We start from the raw sequence: 20,523 nt of genomic DNA on the forward strand, positions 1-20,523 counted from the left end.
ACCTGGCCAGGACTATGAAGAATAATTGTACCAAGTTTCGTTAAAATCTGTCGAGTAGTTATTGTTTCTATAACGAACATACAGACAGACAGACAAACGGACAGTCAGACAGACAAAATTTTTACTGATTTTTGGCATCAGTATCGATTACTAATAACCCCCTAACAGTTATTTTGATAATATATTTTATACTGAATTGACCTCTCAGATTTATTATAATTATAATTATAATTATAGATTTATAATTATATATATAAACTAACTACGAGTACTGTTTTAGTAGTACATCTCTAGAAAGGAGCTCGGTTCGGGGAAGTACTGCTTCACCATCCATGTAAGTACCTACCATTACGCTTGTTGTGCCGCAAATCTGTGTTCGGATCTAAAGAGTATTATCATAATCAGCATATATCATCACCTTCTTATAGAGGAGCGCGTATGGACCTTTAACCCACTACGCTACTTCAATGCGGATTGCGGTTTGGCATGACATCCTTACGGTGATAATGTTAAATTATTTAACGACTACTATCAGGGAGGCTATTCTGTAACGATATTTTTATCACTTCGACAGTGTGAGCTTCGTACTGTCATCTATCGCTCTCTGTCTATAGTATCATATTAGACAGAGAGAGATGGATAAGAATTCGAAACTCGCACATGCGAGTTATACAAAATATCATTACAGAATAGGCCTCCAGATGTTAATGTTAATGTCCTGAACCGACAGCTTGTCGTGCTCTCCGAAGAACTGGAGTTAACTCACCACCTACTAGGCAATTGAAAAGTATGGTTACTTATTAAGATCGTGAAGTGAAGAAAAGTATTTTTTTGGAATTTGGCAGACGCGCTCCGCACGTCTTGATAAGTAGTATTAAGGCACATTGAGTCTGTTCAATGTGGGTTTGTGAGGTATACCCACTACGTAGTCGTGGTGGGTCTAAGTTCCCCTCCCCTCCATAAAGATGGATGGCCTGGCCCTTTAGTAGGCCATGAAATAGGCTGATTTTGATGATGATGGTGAGGATGATGACCTTACCTATGATAGGAGCATAGACTGACAAACTATCAGCCTTTAAAAATGAAGTATGTCTGGCTATCGCAGGCTCTCCGTTCAACTCTCTTCTATTATGTCGGTTACCAATTAATTCATTTCAGGCAGAGTCTTCTAAAATTTACCCTCAACTTAAAAGTTAGATTTCTCAAGTGCGGGATATTATAGCTTTTGGAAAAGTTGTAATTCGCCTTTAACCTGAACGTAGCTAAGGAACTCCTTGAAAACGTCACAAACAACAGAACTCGCTAATTAATTAATATCGGCCGAAACTCCAGCAATTAATAGGGACGTCACTAAAACTTGGCTCACCCTTTCCCATTCATCCAGCGGGAATACAATGGAAACTTTATTCAAACGAAACGTTAATTCTTGTAGATTGAGATGGATTATTATTATTGCGGTTTAACATTGAGTTGCCTTTTAAGTTGAACGTGAATTAAATTACAATAAAACTTTTTTTTTATTGACAATCCAGCCCTCTTATCTCATCATCATCATCAACCCATATTCGGCTCACTGCTAAGCTCGAGTCTCCTCTCAGAATGCGAGGAGTCAGGCCAATAGTCCACCACGCTGGGCCAATGCGGATTGGCAGACTTCACAAACGCGGGAAATTAAGAAAATTCTCTGGTATACAGATTTCCTCACGATGTTTTTCCTTCACCGTTTGAGACACGTGATATTTAATTTCTTAAAGTGCACACACAACACAACTGAAAAGTCGGAGGTGCATTATGCCCCGGACCGGATTTGAACCCACACTCTCACGGCCTGACTCACTGATCTCACCTGATGTTAAGTGTCGATGCAGTCTAAGATGGAAGTGGGCTAACTTAGAAGTATAAGTTTGTTTTACCCATACCTCTGACGGTTTCTAAACAGTATCGTACCGGAACGCTAAATCGCTACGTACGTCTTTGCCGGTACGTGGCTAGCCACGACCGATGCTACCAGACTAAACCCGAGTCAACTTAGAAATTACAAAATCTTAAACTGATCAAAGCGGGGAATCAAACACACAGTTAAGAACTACAGTATTTACTGCTGTGCCAGAGAGGCCGTTATCTGCTTGCCTTGTTGGTTTAGTGATTAGACCATCATTAGGTACTGGGTTCGAGTAGGGCTATATTGAGCTTTTCTCCCTTTTAAGATGATGACGATTTGTCAATTTTTTATATTTAAATGAACCGTCATACATGTTTATAAAAGATGACCGCAACTTAGTCCACGTGAAATTCTAGTATAGTGAAAACTCAGTTATCTTGAAATAACAGACAGATTATAAAGCTAAAGAGTTTGTGTGTTTGAAAGCGCTAATCTCAGGAACTACTGGTCCGATATAAAAGAGTCTTTCAGTTATCATTTATCGAGGAATGTTATAGGCTATATTTTATCCGTATTTATACGGGCATGGGAACCACGCGGGCGAAACCACTCGGCGTCTACTAGTTTCATTTATATGTATAGATAGGTACTTCTTTTGTTATAATATCACAAGCGAAAACGGTAAGCGGATTTCGTCTGCCTGGATTTCAGTTTTCGTATAAAAACCCGTATGTCCGATCTCAATGAAACAAAGCCATATTGATCCAAGCTGAGCTTAATTTACCTGTGAAAATCGCATAGACTCCGTAGAGTAGTTCCAGAGATTGAGAGATTAGCGTCAACATAGACGGGAACGAGATGAAAGGTGTCCTGTGTTAATACAGTTTTTAATTATCTAGTTCCAAAGTAGTTTAAAGTTGTTTTGTTTTACTTGGTGAGAAGTGTGGTGTTCTGTATGGCAAAGTGCATGACTTATCTTGTTGAAGAAAGAGGATTTGGAGATTATTTTCACCATTATTGCTTAAATGCAAAATGGTGGGCCTAACACTACTTTTATCAGATGCTGATGATCATGCTATAGCGATTACGAGTCGATCTTCTACAAAGAGAAACAAATCCATACATGTTCGTGATATTAAAACCATTTTACAATTTCAAAAATAATAAAAATGAATTAGGTATAGAAGATTATTCATTCTAAAAATGTCAATTAAAAAAAAATTATAAACCCATTCCGACCAAACTCAGAATTTCGTGATTCGTAATAGATCCAGTGGATCGACACTACAGAAAAATAAAGTAGTCACAATATTGAAATAAGTCTTTCTTTATAAAAGAAGTTTCGACACAGATACATTACACTTGACTACAATCACTTGGCACTTGTAACCTCTGCGATAGCAAAAGAATGACTGATACTAAGTTGAGGACCTGCTAACCGATTTTAAATCTACTTTCGGTCACAACACGTCGTTTAATTGTATCATGGCATTGTATCATGACATGACACGACCCAATATTTATAAAAAAAATTACAGCCCGATGCAGGCGAACCGAGGACTTCATGATCCGTGACAGATTTACCACTGCATCGACAGGACAACAAAATAACTTAATCGCAATCATTTAAAAGCTTAGTCTTTCTTTACATATTAAGTCTTGGATTGAATAAACTTCGTAGTAGGTATAACCCTGTATAACCACAGAAGTTTTATCCAATCTAAGTTGGATACATTTAAAAAAAAAAGTTAGTTGAATATTAAAGACGTACCAAGAATACGTAGTACCCGAAGACTGGAAGTGACAACAATGGCGCAGCGTTTCAATAAGATTTGCATTAGAATGCGAAGGCAATGGTGCAGCCGGGCTTTGTGACGGAACTGTAAAACGTGCCCTCTTCGGGGGAGTTCGCAAAAATACGTAGCTATAGAATTTTTATCACGAACTAGCTGACGCCAACTACTTTGTTTGCGAGAAAATTGTTACAGGTAAACTTTTTTTTTATGTGACCTGTGTAATGTGTGTGATTATTTTAGACGTGACAACGTCTTATAATTCGATGAAGCCGGCCGATCCGAAAAAAATGACGTCATGCGTCGTTCCCTCGCTCTAGGGTTGCCAACTTTTTTTACAAGAAATAAAGTACATTCTGGTCTATGAAGATTATTAAACAGTAATTTAGAAAAACGAACATTTTCTTTTGAAAATGCAGTATTTTCTTATGACGTTGTCACGTTCATCTATCGTCAGTAAATCGACTTTTTTAAAAGATAGAATAAGCCTCCACATATCCGCATCGTAAGAATCAGACGCATCGCATCAAGCGGATTGTATTCTTTGTATAGAAAGTCATACAAGTACGTCCATTGATCCGAAAAATACGGATGGCACGTATCTACCGTAAAATTAAAAGTACTTTATTGCGATGCGTCCGATACTAACGAAGGGGATATGTGGACGCCTATCTTTAGGCAGCGTTTTCGATGAAAAATCCCGGGCTTGATATTTACCGACAATTCCTAGAAATGTACATAAAACTTAAACCTTCCACATGAAATATTCTATATTGGTGAAGCACATGAAAATTTATTCAGTACTTTTATGTTTAATAGTAAAAAAACGAACAGGCAGACACGGTGGAAGACTTTGTTTTATAATATGTATATATTTCGTTTGTATAAGAATCAGATAGATTTAACCTGGAATCGCTTTGATATTTGAGCAAAGCAAGCTCGTTTAAAACTAAAAAGGATAATCCAGTCTATCTTTGAGCCTTTGAATTTATAGACAGAGTGTGTTTAGTATGTAAAGTGGTCTTTGTCGATCACTAAACCAATTGATCACTAAACCAATTGATGTCCCCTGCTCTAATAGTGTCTTTTGTATGGTTTCCCTCTGTCTACTGACTATAATACGTATTGTATCTTGTGTACTTCTTTCTGTTCACGTATTAATGAGCTTTCACAGCAAAATGTAATTATACTTTAAAAATGTAATTTATAAGTACTTTGAAACTTTCAAACTGGTGCATATTTTGTGAACGATAAATTTTAGTGCTGATTAATCAACACAAGATGGTGTTTCATTTAAAACTAAATCGTTTGTTTAGGTTAACCTTGAAATTATCTAATACCATACATGATTGTGTGGGTTTTTTTCTGTTTGATTGTCTATTTTGACTTTGTATTTTAATAGAAATAGCACTATAGCTTAAACAAGTTACGATTTTGACAGCCATTTTAGCGACTCAGTACAGAACGAGACCAACGGTTTTATGAGCTACGGGGGTGTATTATAACACCATCTACCCAACTCCGGGCTGAGAATATTTACTATTAATATTTTAATTCTTTTTTTAAAGAAAACTGTGTACTTCATAGCCCGAACTAGGTCTCGAACCCAGATCTTCGTGATCCGCAGCCACATAGCAACCATTAAACCAACGAAGAAGTAAATTATAATAATTAATTAACACTCAAGTTCAATAATTGTAATACGTCTAAAACCACTTCCAATAAATCCGCAGTTCAATTAATATAATTAGAATTACTGGGATTGGAATCGTAGCCAGAAGTGCTCAAATTTATCCGAGAACCGCAATTAATGGATAACGTCGCACTGAGTTAGATCTCGCTGTTGTTGAGCTGATAAAATTACGCTTAATTCGTTTCTAAGTCGGATTAGTCCTGTATATACTTGCTCGCAAGACCAAGGTCTTCTTGCGGTGAACAAAGAATGCGAAATACATACCTGCAGGCCAACTCACTAACTTTGACGTTTGTTAGTGAACATATGAAAAATTTACCAACTAGAGTTTTGTTGGTAATTCTTAAGTCACGTGTTTCGTATTCACTATTTATTTAATGCTACTTGAGAGGCTATTCTGTAACGTTATTGTTATCACTTCGACTGTGTGAGCTTCAAAATCGCACCTATCGCTCTCTCTCTATAGTACCATGTTAGACAGAAAGAGATAGAGATGAATTCTAAACTCGCACTTGTGGGTTATACAAAACATCATAGCAGAATAGGCCTCCTGATCAACATTGAGGCTCTAGGTAAATGTTATCCGATGCCTATTGACAACTGTTCATGGACATCATAGAGTAGGTAAATAACATTTTCCAGTTGACAATGTGATTTTAGTTAATAATAGGTTTTACAGAATACAAAAAATGTGGTTGCTATTAATTTGCAGTAATTTAAGTGAATTGAAAATCCAATCGTTTATTATCTATTCATAGCTTAACCACTTACCTGGTTTTGATGAAAATGGCTTATATGACTTACCTTATAAATATAAATATTCCAGAAAATAAAGAACCACTACACTTACGCCGTTAGAAAGTGTAACGATGTCTACTTCTAAACAACTAATTAAATCAATCGATACTTGAAAATATGAAACTTTAATAGCTCTACGGTTAAGGATCGGGACTTAAGATCAGAGTGATCTAGGGTTGGATTGTTATTTGACCCATATAAGACATAAACATGTCAGTTATGTTTATAAATATTTGTTTAAAAGACAAAACTTTATACAATCAAGATGATACTTTTTAAAATACAGTACACTAGTAAAAAGTTTTATTTTAAATTTATAAGTCAGTATTTAAACAATTTTACCCAAGAAAGGTGTGCCGTTATGCAAGACACTGAATTTTGAAACCTAACGAACCCTGTTTCGTTAGGTTTCACATTTTTATGACTTTTTCCCACTAAAGAAATGTCGCAATTTAATATTTTTCCGCTGCTTGGTTTTATTAAGAAGCTGATTTGGATTTTGTTTGCATCTCCTTTCTCTAGGACGTTTTTATTAAGCGTCTATTTTACTTTGAGTTATAAAAAAGTGCCTTTCCATTATTTTTATAGTGTTTACAGAGAGCACAATTCCACTTAGTGTTTCACTGTCCGTTTCTCTGGCTCAAGATCTTTGAATATTTTTTGGCACCATGCTTCAGAGAATGTTGCTGGATTTTAGGATTCCCTTTTTATAAGAGAGAAAAACGGATTTTCATTTTGTTTCTTTGTGTTGCTGTTTGTCTATCTAAAGCCTGAAATCCTTAAAAATTCAAAGCTTTTTGTAAACGTAAAACGACCCAGAATGTCTTCTAGTAATAGCATTGTAAAGATCTTTGCATTTAAATACCTTAACGTATAATATTATTTAACAACTATTGTAGGACGCCCGCAAGCTCGATCGTTTGATGACCTTTAGAAGCAAGTGGAGAGTGACTAAATGAGGAAGGCGGAGGATCGTGTGTGGTGGCGCGATCTCCGAAATGCCCATGTCCAGCAATGTTACACACATATTACTAGCTAAGTTTGTCCTTCTAACTTTGAATATCTTATTTTTATTAAGCTCATACTTATTTAGTTCATTTTTAAAGAGTAAGATTTTAAAGTTAAAGTAGTATATGTGTTAATCCAGAGTAAAATCTATTTCCATTCTAAATTTCAGCCAAATCGCTTCAGTAGTAGCGGCGTTAAAGAGTAACAAACATTCAAACAAACATCCGTACAAACTTTCGCGTTTATAATATTAGTAGGATTACCTAATATGTTCATATTAGGTAATACCATCAACCCATATTTGGCTCACTGCTGAGCTCGAGTCTCCTCTCAGAATGAAAGGTGTTAGGCCACCACGCTGGCCCAATGCGGATTGGCAGACTTCACACACGCAGAAAATTAAGAAAATTCTCTGGTATGAAGGTTTCATGACGATGTTTTCCTTCACCGTTTGAGACACGTGATATTTAATTTCTTAAAATGTACGTTAGCACGCAATTGCAAAGAAATCGGATTGTAAAATGATGATTACCCAGTGGCTGGTGATGAACAATGGTGAACTTTTAAATGCAGTTACTAAAAATATTTGTACAGAAAGAAACATGAACCATAAACCTTTTCAGCGGCATCAAAAAAGCCTAAATACATATAAATTAGGATTACCTAGAAATAAAAACATTGAAATAATAAGTTATCAAATTCGAAAAATGGATTAGTAACAAAATTCATATTAAAAAAGGCCCCATGCTCATCTAAATTCCGACAGTCTAGTCCGACAGCGCATTTGTATTCATCGAGAGATACCAACATACCAAACAGATTGCTTGAGGGGCTGAAATAGCTATGCATCTTGGGCTTTATGAAGCCGTCACGGAATTTTCCTATTAAGCGAATACTGCTTGGTAAATCTTTGTACTCGAAAAACAATGAGTCTTTATTACATCTAGATTAGACACTGCCTTATAAAAAATCCATCATGCTGGGAAGATAGACAATACGCAACATGTATGTGAAAATCTCTTGTATTTTTCCTAGACTGTGTATTGTCGATTTCCTTCCACATAAGGACAAAAGTCCTTGAAAAAGTTCGATTTGACGAACATTTTTATCCCCTCTTTTGTATGTGTAAATAAGGACTTCATGTTTAACGACATTATGTAACTCGGCCTCCGTGGTGCAGATGTGTGCGCGGTGGATTTACAAGACGGAGGTCCTGGGTTGGATCCCCGGCTGGGCCGATTGAGATTTTCTTAATTGGTCCAAGTCTGGCTGGTGGGAGGCTTCCGCCGTAGCTAGTTACCACCCTACCGGCAAACACGTACCGCCAAGCGATTTAGCGTTCCGGTACAATGCCGTGTAGAAACCGAAAGGGGTGTGAATTTTTATCCTCCTCCTAACAACTTAGCCCGCTTCCATCTTAGATTGCATCATCACTTACCATCAGGTGAGATTGTAGTCAAGGGCTAACTTGTAAAGAATAATAATAAAAAAGAAACTAACTTTGATAGACAGATCAATTGTTTTTATTTATTATAGGTACTTGCAGTTTGAAGGTAAGTAAAGCTTTTTAAAGCCACATCGTAATAATAACAAATTTTTAAATATCATCCACATCTAGAAATAATAACATCTCACTGTGCAAAACTTATGTTCTTGTCCATGCTACCGCGTTTTGAATGTTTTGATTGAAATAAATGCAATGCGAATGTTCCTGGTTTGTATATATCAATATGCTTGTATACCCTATATAGTTTGCATACCCTATATCAATATCTACCTGAGATTGCAAAATGCAGCAAAAATTCCAATATAAAGTATTTGAAACAACTCCGCAGTGCAAACCTACCTCGCGTGACCTGCCAAAAGTAATCAACGTGCAAAACTTTATTTTGCAAGTAAAAGCTGGGCAAGTGATTTACAGTGATTACAAAACGTTTCTAACGTAAGTATTTAGATAAACACATAAAATTTATCGCAGCTTAAAAATATGGCGGTCGTGTTTACGCTGTTGTAGTATTTGGTCATTATTATTCTGCGTTCCAGTGTAATGTCGTGTTCCATTTTTAGGGTTCCGTAGTCGACAAGGAACCCTTGAAATGAAATGAAATGAAAATTTATTATTTTATAGTTTTACAGTCACTGATGTGGCCGAGACCTTCTTTTAAGTAAAACCTGTGTCAGAAGGTCTAGCTCTTCCTTAACCCTTATAGTTTTGCCATGTCTATCTGTCCGTCCGTCCGTTTTTTGGGGTTTCTTTTCTACTTGCAAAGTGAAGATTAATTTTTTATCGCCTTTTTTATCGTCGTTATCGGTTTTTTTGTGCATTACAGAAGGGATTAAAATGCTAACTTAGTCTACGGAACCCTACACTGCGCGTGGCCCGACAGGCACTTGGCCAGTTTTATTTTTATTAACAACATGTTAGCTCTTAACTGTGATCTTACAAAATTTAAGTGACCGTGTAAATTAATTGATTATTTCAATAATACTTTTTTAAAGTCAAGTTTGGCTATTTGTAGACGCTCTCTCTTAATTCTAAAATAATAAGGCGGTTAACTTATAAGAGGTTTTTCCTATAACTTCCTCATTTGCTTGGTAATTCGTCTTTCTAAACCAACATTCATCTTTAAAAAGCCCTATTCTTGCAAACAAATCTGATAGTAAATGACGCAGTAGATGATGATGAGCAATGGTGCAGTTACGTTTAGCTTCTAAAAAGATTTTTTACAGAAGAAAACATGGACCGTAACCTCTTCAGCGATGGTTAGCTAATTAGAGGTTTTTCCTATATTATACCATACCGCTCATTTGCTTGATAATACGTCTTTCATACCTAACTTTCTACCAGAGTGTTAAACCCAAATACGGCTCACAGGTAAGCGCATTGTAACAAGTTCTATTATAGCGATAGTTTATCAGGTGAACTATTTATTGGAATTTGAAAAAATATGGGCAGGTTACATATTTCGAAGAGCCGATAGATGTTGGGGTCCCAAGGTGCTGGAATGGCGACCCCGCACCGGAAAGTACGGTGTTGGTTCAGGTGGACCGAGAAAATCAAGCAGATTGCAGGGAGCCGCTGGATGCTAGCGGCTCGAGACCGTTGTGCTTGGAAGTCCATGCAAGAGGCCTATGTCCAGCAGTGGATGTCCATCGGCTGATGATGATAATGATAATAAAAAAATACAAGCTGTATCTACAATAGTACCTACTAGAAGGGTGGCAAAAAGTAGACAGTAAACAAATTATTTAGACTAAAGTTAGTACATTGTAGTGCTCATAACTTGCGATATTAAAACGACGCAGTGGGTATGCTCGCTTTCCTACAGGCTACATTTAATTTAACAAGTTCATGCCTCAAACGAAAAGTTACATTTTGCTTACAAATGTTCCGCAACGGAATACACTCATAATTATTATAATAAACACATTGCACTTCAAACGAGATGTGCTCTCAAAACTAGCGTTTTGTTATTCAAACTGACGAAAATGTATGCTCTTAAATACAGCTTTCAAAAGGTCATTGTTTAAGGTACTGTTATACATGCTCTAAAATAGCATGCTAAAAACGTGCTGATAAGTATGCTCAATACGAGCATGCTTATCAGCAGTTTACATTTGCTAGCAATAAGCATGCTATTTGTAAGTATGTTCTTAAATAAGTATGCTCAAAGCAAACATTCCAATTACACGTACTAATTTGTATCTATCGCTCTCTGTCTATAGTACCGTGTTAGACAGGGAGAAATGAAGGTGAAGAGAATACAGAAAGAATAGCAATGCTGATCGACTAGCATACTCAATAAGCAAACCTGTTCAGACGCGCTAAAAGCACGGCCCCTTCCACCCGCGCGGCAAGTAGCATGCTCATAAATCTCACGACTGTTGATTCTTGAGCAAGCTCGAAATAAGCATGCTCATTATTAGCAATGTTGCGATACACATGGTAATAAGTAGCAACTGCTCAATAGTAGCATGCTTTCGTGCTTCAAATGAGCATGTGTAACAGTAGCTTTATATTTACTTCATTCGTTGTTTGATAAGGTAATCTATACCGAATAACCGAAGTATATGAAATGTAACGCAGCAGAACCAAAGGCTACATAGCTCTAAGATCCGATGGACGTTGGGGTTCCAAGGTGCTGGAATGGCGAGCCCGCACCAGAAAACGCAGCGTTGGTTGAACTTTGACGGCCTTCGTGGTACATTGGTATGCGCAGTGGATTTACCAGACGGAGGTCCTGGGTTCGATCTCCGTTGGGCTGATTGAGGTTTTCTTAGTTGGTCCAGGTCTGGCTGGTGGGAGGCTTTGGCCGTGACCGACAAAGACGTACCGTCAAGCGATTTAGCGTTCCGATACGATGACGTGTAGAAACCGAAAGGGGTACTGCCATCTAAGATTGCATCATCACTTACCATCAGGTGAGATTGTAGTCAAAGGCTGACTTGTAAAGAATAAAAAAAAACCTCCAAGAGGTGGACTGAAGACCTTAAGAAGATTGCAGGAAGCCACTGGATGCAGACGGCTCGAGACCGTTGTGTTTGAAAGTCCATGCTAGAGGCCTATGTATAGCAGTACACGTCTATTGGCTGTCAATGATGATGGTGATATGAAATGTATTTAATGTATTCAATGTATTCTTGTTATGAATATTTATTTAGAGACTTAGATAAAATAAAAAGAAATCTTTCCATACAACGGCTGAAGTGCGGTGGGTACTTCACTGTATCCACTACAGTGAAGTGGGCGAAATGCTGCATCCACACAATTATGCTTATTTAAAAGTCCACCTCATTTTTATTTTACGTACAAAGAAAATAGAACTCTATTAGCTTATTTTAAAACTCATTTTGGTTTTTACAAAATTATTCTTTAGAAGCTATTTTTCAATAAAATTTCTTGTAGCTAGCCTGCATACACGAGTATTCACTTCGTTATTCGACTGCGGTAATATTGTGATAACAATATATATACTACAACGGGAAGTAACCTAAAAATAAATCTTTTGTATTATAATATCTACTTTTCGTACTGTTATTTAAGTTTCAATTTAGTTTTGTAAGTATTTAATTGAAAAATGTTAAGCTGCCATACAACTTATCCCCTTTTGTAATTTTTGTTAAACTACTATAGATAATAATCATTTTCCAATGTCCGCACATTTTATGCAAAAAACACCATATGCAAAATTGTTTCACAGGTCGAGGCTTAACTTAACAAACAAACCAAACTACTCTGGTATACATTTTAAATCGCACACACTTATCATAATATAATTATGTATAGGTACACGCAGGCACTTACATACACACAAACATCTACATACTACATGGAATACATTAGTAGACTTAGTATATTTTGCAAAGTTCTCGAAGTAACAAAGAAACCTTGTTCTGTTTTATTACACGACACACGTGGATACTCTCTATGACTGACCGTTAAGAAAGTTAGTGGAACAGGTTTCGTATAAACACTTCACCATCCACTAGAGTGTAGGACACTTTACAACTTATCGTCTAGTGACTAGAAGATAAGTTTGTAAGTGAAGAGATCCCCACCTATTGAAGAACAAAAGCCCCCGCCTTGCAATAGTTGTGGGAGGTGCTCTAGACAATATTGACTCTTTGTGAAGGAAGGCTGGATTAGGGCTGGCAATTTTCATTATTATACATAACTTTTGTGTATTTTATATTTAATATTGTATTCTTCACAGCATTTATCTACTGAAATTTGGAGTCTGCACTTTTGGATATTTTGTATGAAAAAAGTATGCTTAGATAGTTTGGGCATGTAGAGGATGACTGAAATGAGACTAACAAAAGAGATTTATAAGGCGAGTGTGAAGTGAATTATTGGAGGAGAAGGCCAAGGCCAACGTTCCTAAACAAAATCCAGGTCATCCTCTATAGAGACCAGGTCAAATATATCCTAAACTGGCGAACTTGTATGAAAGGATTGATGAGAATGAAATATATGAGGATCGTAGCAAGTGGAAGGACGTGTCTACCCCTACGTGAATGAGGCGTTATGATATGTAAGTACATGTGTTAGTATATAACTTCGTGGGCTTTAACTGTTTTATGGTATTAGTTAATAAAACAAGTAGATGGCCCACTTTATGTTGTGAAAAACTATCACGTCTAATATAAGTACTAAGGTACGCATTCTACTATGCACGCCATGCACGAAATAAACTGAGGCGTAGTTATCAATGGAGTAAGTTGATGTTTTTTCGGGCATTTCATTTTTATGTTTTGTTAAATTGTTAAGTATATTATTGTTGTTGATTAATGTTTTTTGTATTTAAATTATTAATGTTTTTTTTCTTTTTTTTTCTCTTTTATGTTATTTTTGTTATAGTTTGTAATTTTTGTTTGTATTATTCTAATATATGTATAGCCCGGGAAGACGAATTGGGCAACTGTAATGTCTTCCCGGGTATTGATTAAATAAATAAATAAATAAATAAATAAAAAATAAATAAATCATTGTGCCTACGTTGGCAACTATTCCCTACATATTTAACTAGCTGACGCCTGCGTGGTTCCTGATTGTAGGAATATCTATAGCCTATAGTCTTCTTTGATAAATTGGCTATCTAACACTGAAATACTTTTTCAAATTGGATCAGTTCCTAAGATTAGCGCGTTCAAACAAACAAACAAACTCTTTAGATTTATAAAATTAGTATAGATAGCATTATCTATGCTAGCATCTCTCGGATTTTAATCCATAACTCAACCATACCTTCTTATTATGCATCGAAATAAGTTAGTAAAGAGTTACAAACTCAGATCAATTATTGAAGGACCTGTATCGCACTCATAGTCACGAACAAAATTATCTGTCATTTTCTGAAGAAAACGAGCATAGATTTGGTATATATCTTACACTAAACTAGAAGTTTTTGCCCGTTTTTTACACAATTCAATTACACAAAAACGTATTTTTACGGAGCTCTTTAACCGACGAATATGATTACAACTATTTAACATCGATACTATAGAGACAGTTTTTATAATCGCATTAGATCGTTGATCATATACATTGACAGAAAAGTAACGTCTAGCGAGGCAGGTCCTATACAATAATTGGTCTGAGGTTACAAACAATACAAAATTACATTATTATAATAGACATTAGTAGGAATAATTTCGTGATGCAATTTCTAGTGCATCACCAACCCTAATTGCAACTAATCCTGTAAGACATGTTTGTTCTCAGGATTGAGGGTTTGACGTCTGTGAAAACTTGCCGCAATCCAAATAAAATTTGCATGCTATCTACAGGCAATATTTTGTCTGTAGACCTCATTTGAATATTGCTGACAAAACGTAGCGAGAGAATCGATCAAATAGTAAAACTGTTCGTGCAAGCTTTGTCTTATAAGCATCTCGAGCCTCCAAGGAATATTTTTCTATTATTCTTTTAGCTAGGGTGACGTTTATTGATAGAGAGGTGCTAGGTATTTTGGGTAGAGGTTTACACTAGTGAGAGTTACACGTTTTCCACAGAAAAGAGTTTTTTTTTTTTTTTTATTCTTTACAAGTTAGCCCTTGACTACAATCTCACCTGATGGTAAGTGATGATGCAGTCTAAGATGGAAGCGGGCTAACTTGTTAGGAGGAGGATGAAAATCCACACCCCTTTTGGTTTCTACACGGCATCGTACCGGAACGCTAAATCGCTTGGCGGTACGTCTTTGCCGGCAGGGTGGTAACTAGCCACGGCCGAAGCCTCCCACCAGCCAGACTTGGACTAATTAAGAAAATTTCTTTTAGCTGGGGTGACGTTTATTGATAGAGAGGTGCTAGGTATTTTGGGTAGAGGTTTACACTAGTAAGAGGCACACGTTTCTCACAGAAAAGAGTATTAATATTATCTACCAAGTTTCCAGATACCAAGTTTTAAGAGCTGTGATAGCCCAGTGGATATGACCTCTGCCTCTGATTCCGGAGGGTGTGGGTTCGAATCCGGTCCGGGGCAGGCACCTCCAACTTTTCAGTTGTGTGCATTTTAAGAAATTAAATATCACGTGTCTCAAACGGTGAAGGAAAAACATCGTGAGGAAACCTGCATACCAGAGAATTTTCCCAATTCTCTGCGTGTGTGAAGTCTGCCAATCCGCATTGGGCCAGCGTGGTGGGCTATTGGCCTAACCCCTCTCATTCTGAGAGCAGACTCGAGCTCAGCAGTGAGCCGAAAATGGGTTGATAAGATGAATATTTCAGAGACTTGATGAAGTCTATTTGTATAAACTTTTATTTAGCTACCCTACTAATAGCGTATGTAGGTGTAGGTCAAATGTTGAATATTTTCCGGAATTGACGGTCCGGTCGATTCGATTTAAATTTGGTTAACCTATTTTCAGATCCAACTGACCTTTCTGTCCGGACGTTTGCTAGACTATTATTATATGTGAATACGTAATTATATTACGATATATTTCTAATCAGTAAATAATAACGTGGTAGCGTTGTATAATTACCCACTTGAGAATTAGTTTAATCAATGGTTCGTCTCGCTTTGATGTTAGCTACCACTCCGCCATATTTGATGGGAATGTAATTACTTTACTGATATCGAGCTATGCGCACATTTCGAGTGCTATGTATATAATATTTGAGTTAAAATTAATTGGTAAATTACTAACTAGCCTTCCAAGAAAGAGCAGGTTCTATATACATCAATTACATTCCGATAATATGGTTAAAACTATATTAAACTAGCGGACGCCCGTGACTTCGTCCGCGTGAAACTCGATGTAAACTTTCAACTACCTCTACCCTACCCCTACAAAAAAAAAAGTATCCTATGTCCTTCTCCTGGCTCTAAACTACCTCCCTGCCAATTTTCAGCTAAATCAGTTCAGCCGTTCTTGAGTTATAAGTGGAGTAACTAACACGACTTTCTTTTATATATTATATACATATAGGTAGATACATTGCAAACGTTTGTTGTTTGTTTAGTGACAACATACATGAGGGGAAATAACCTTGTCGCTCGGTTATTATTGTGCACTTATGCAGCTAACAAATCTATATCTTATACTAGCAGCACCTCGCGGTTTCACCCGCGTAGTTTTCGTTTTCGTAAGAATAAGAGAATGAAATATAGACTATAACACTCGGGGATAGTGTAGCTTCCAAACAGTTAAAGAATGTTTTCAAATTGTATCAGTAGTTTCGGAGCCTATTCAATGCAAACAAACAAACAAATCTTTCCTCTTTATAATATTAGTATATATGAATATCGTACGACGGTTTTAGTTTCTTTCTTTTTCATCTCGTAAGTATGTCTACGTTGCTACGAGTTCGTAGACAGTATAGAATAATCTCGCTATTGTAAGTGCATTGCATAAAATCTGTCAAGTTCATTGATGACACTCACATGATATGCGGGCGACGGGGAAAAAGACTGTGTGGGTGTAAAAACGTGCGTGCGGGGAAGTGAGGTGCATCAGTCGTGGATTTTTCATTCATCGCTACACGCCCCCCGGCCCGCGCGGTCCATCGGGAGTGTTACGAACGAAGTTGCCAAGCTATAGTGAAAATATGACCAGAGTGCCTAGTGGGAGTTTTCAATATTTTCATACTGTTACTATCGCGTTGACGTAAACGCGAATTTATATGGAATTGAAACAGTTGTGCAGTGGTGCCACTAGCTGGCGCTGTTTCAATTCCTTAGAAATTCGCGTTTACGTTAACGCGATAGTAACAGTATCAAACTGCCACGAGGCCCTCAGAACAATTTTACTAAGTACCTATATAAAGTGAATATTTAAAAAGTCGTATGCGTCATTCATTATGCTGCAGTAGAAACTTTTGATAGTAAATTCACTTTGTAGTCGACAACGTTTTACCGACTTCTCGATCATAATGCCGTCTTTATGTAACTATGGGGGATACAAAATTATTAAAAGTAAAAAAAAAACATTGACAAAAGTAATGTAATCCAATTATGATCTAAATTCCACCTACTGAAATGACATATTTAAAAAGTTAGAATTGTAAAAATATTTGTTTCTCATAAACTTTTCAATATTTTTTGTCATTTACATAATTTTTATTTAATTGTTTTCGTTCATCAACTGACCATTTATCCTCTTGCATCTATTTGTATTTTACAATTATTACATTGGAGTATTCTGCGAGTGGAAATACTTAGTGCTGCTAAGGATTTCTTTTTGCATAGCGCGGTCGTCAAGGCGGCGTATTTTTAATTAGAAACTCCAGTGAACTCCGGCTTTCCACTGTAAGTAGTTTCCTTAATTGCATAGACACTTGGTTGTTTGTCTCAACATGTTAGCGGCTTCCTACGTTTTCTTAACTTTCAGCTCTATTATTACTGTTAGTACTAACGGACCATCAAGCTTCGCTTTGACAACAACGCAAGCAACCTCTCAACTATCACCGACAAACAGAGTTTTTAGTCGCTTATACTCATATAGAAGTTGAACACTATGTCAGTGTTCTCTTCAATATTTTACTAGAAATTAAATATTTAACAAATAAATGAACAATATTTTATCATCATTATCAGCCTATTTTAACGACCCAGATCAGACCTCCTTCATTAAAGGAGAGGGGATATGGAGCTTAGGCTCACCACACTGCTAAAATGCAAGTTGAGCGGAAATGGTTGAATTTCAAAAAACTGTCTTTAAAGCTTTGGGTAACAAATCATTCGCAAAAAAAAAATTAATTCATTAATTTGTGTATGAAAGCTTTTTATAAGATTACCTTATTAGATTTGTAATTGTAATAAATAACTCATATAAAATTAATTAAAATCCCATTGAATGATTTTTTTTTTTCACTTTGCAAATGTATATATAATATAAATGTTTACTTTGAAAATTGGACTTAATTCGCGTATTTCCTCTTTGGAACGTTTCCATTATAAATATTGTAATGGCAATTTGAGCTTCGTAAAATATTTGTAAGACCGTCTTTAACGACTGAACGTCAGAGGGCTCTACATAAAACCTTTTCATTAACGACTAATGGAGTTTACAAATAATTGGACTGTGACTTCGGTTCTTAGGGTTCGTCTGGAAAATATCTTATCGAACCAGTATAAACTTAAGTTTAGTTTAATTTATTTTTTGGGTAAAACAACATATTCGCATATCGTTTAAAATTAAGTAAAATCACTATTATTATCGTATATCTTTGAAAAAAAATATTTCTGTAGTACTATTCTGTAACGTGTTTTTTACAACTCACTATATTATGTGCGCTGTAGCATGGTGCTGTTAACAGTTCGTTTCACTCTTGAAAGTTTGCCGCGATTCACGATAATTGTACATAAGGGATAAGTCAACTGTCGCGTCGTTATGAAGGCATAACGCAACTGTCACCCGCACCATGCTACAGCGCACGAGCTGTAGTGTGCGTTTCGAATTCACCTCTATCTTCTCTATTTATAGTATCGTGTTAAATAGAGAAATAGGTAAATTCGAAGCTCCCTAGCGAGGTAAGAAAAATTAAAAAAAAACATCATTACAGTTAGTTAATCTTGTTTAATCTCGGAAACGAGTTATCCGATTTCAAAAACTATATTTTTGTGTTTGCTCTTATATAAAAATGGTTAAAAAAATACAAGAAATTAGGAAAATTATTAATTAAGTATGGGATCGTTCGTTTAATTATGTGGTAGATACGAAGTTCATCGGTTCAATTTATTATTTAAGCAAAATAAATTACTTAAAAGTATAAGTTTATGTCTAAAACCGTATTTATTAAATATATTTTTTCAGGTGACTTGACTAAAGATAATTTTGATTTAGAAATAGAGTCTAAATAATAAAAATAGATAGATACCTATTGAAACTGTTTAACCAAGAAAATGAAAATCTAAACACCATGCACCACCAATTTAAACACGATTTTATTACGAAAGTTTTAATAATAATGGTATATGGTATTGTGTTTTAGTATAGTTAAGACTTGTTTGAGTAGGTACGTTGTCACAAGCATTCCAGACAATTTTCGTATTTAAACAAGGGCTTAAAAAGGGTTATTTCTAATAGTTTAGCGTCCGTACAAATGGTCAGGCGTATGTGAGGGAATTCAGGCGTCCTTTTACGTAATAGCAGCTAAGTTTGATGGTGGTGGATTGTATGATTCTAATATGAACTAGGTGCAGGTATTTCGCTCAAATGGATTTTAACCCTTAAAAGCTACAACGGTTTTTTTACACATAGGTGACTTGGTTTTGTGTTTGTATCTTTTTTCGTTTTTAATGCAGCGTCTTGAGATTTTATGTATTCTCCTAAGTAGACAGTGGCCCTAGAACACACAGGTTTTGCGGGAGCCCTGGTTTCAAGAAATACTTGTACTTGGTGTTTTTACACCCATTGTTTTCATAGTGAAGTATTGATTTACAGTGTAGGTAATGTTTTTTATGCTATTTTTATTTAAGATGTATCAATTGAGATACTGAATTTTATGAAGGGTTGGTGGAGTATATAATGACAAATTTTAAAATACATGTTTATTTACATAATTTATTTCAATAAATAAAACTGGGTGTATTTACACCTATTATAGTCATAGTGTTATACAAAATCATTGTAGTCTTTATGGGTTAAAAACCCAATCTTGAGTGTTAGCGAGACTTTACAAAAGCTGAAAGTTGATAAGCTCATGATTCTAGCATGTAAGTGCGATAAGCATTAACTATTGTGTTTGGCTTGCTGTGACTTTGAAAGTATTAGGTTTCAAGTGTTCATGGTGTGTATTTTAACTTTAAACTTTTATGAAATGAAAAAGGTCTGGTCATTACAGGCGATATTCTAGTAGTATCCTGATCAACGATATCAATACCCCCAAGTGTGATCTAGTCGTTATTAAATCATCAATCAAGTAGGCTCCTACCTATACACAAACACTTTTGAAAAGTCAGGCTGAGTATTGATTCGTTTTCCCCTACGCCTAACTTTTCATATTTTCACGAATTTGTCAAGAGTTTAACTTAACTAAGTATGTTGGTCGTACTTACAGCTCTTGTTTGTATTTTAATTCAAATATTAACTGATATAAAATGTTTGACCAACTTTTTGTGCAAAACTGTTTATCAAACTCGTATATAATTTCAAAAACTTCTAATTTCTTTCACAAATAAAAAAACCTTCTCCACTGAACTACTGAAAAAAATTTAAGATATTATTATTAAAATAAGACAGAAAACTTCCCTGTTAAAGTTACTTCGTAAAAAAATATACACCCATGAATCTTCTTCGCTTTTCAAACTATTATTTTAAAATATCAAACGCCTATCTTTTCTTCCGCAGAAATATTCCATTTCAACATTCGCAACGGTATATTTTGTTCTATTTTTATCT

Source organism: Bicyclus anynana, chromosome 10 (assembly GCF_947172395.1).
Source record: "Bicyclus anynana chromosome 10, ilBicAnyn1.1, whole genome shotgun sequence".
Taxonomy (NCBI): Eukaryota; Metazoa; Arthropoda; class Insecta; order Lepidoptera; family Nymphalidae; genus Bicyclus; species Bicyclus anynana.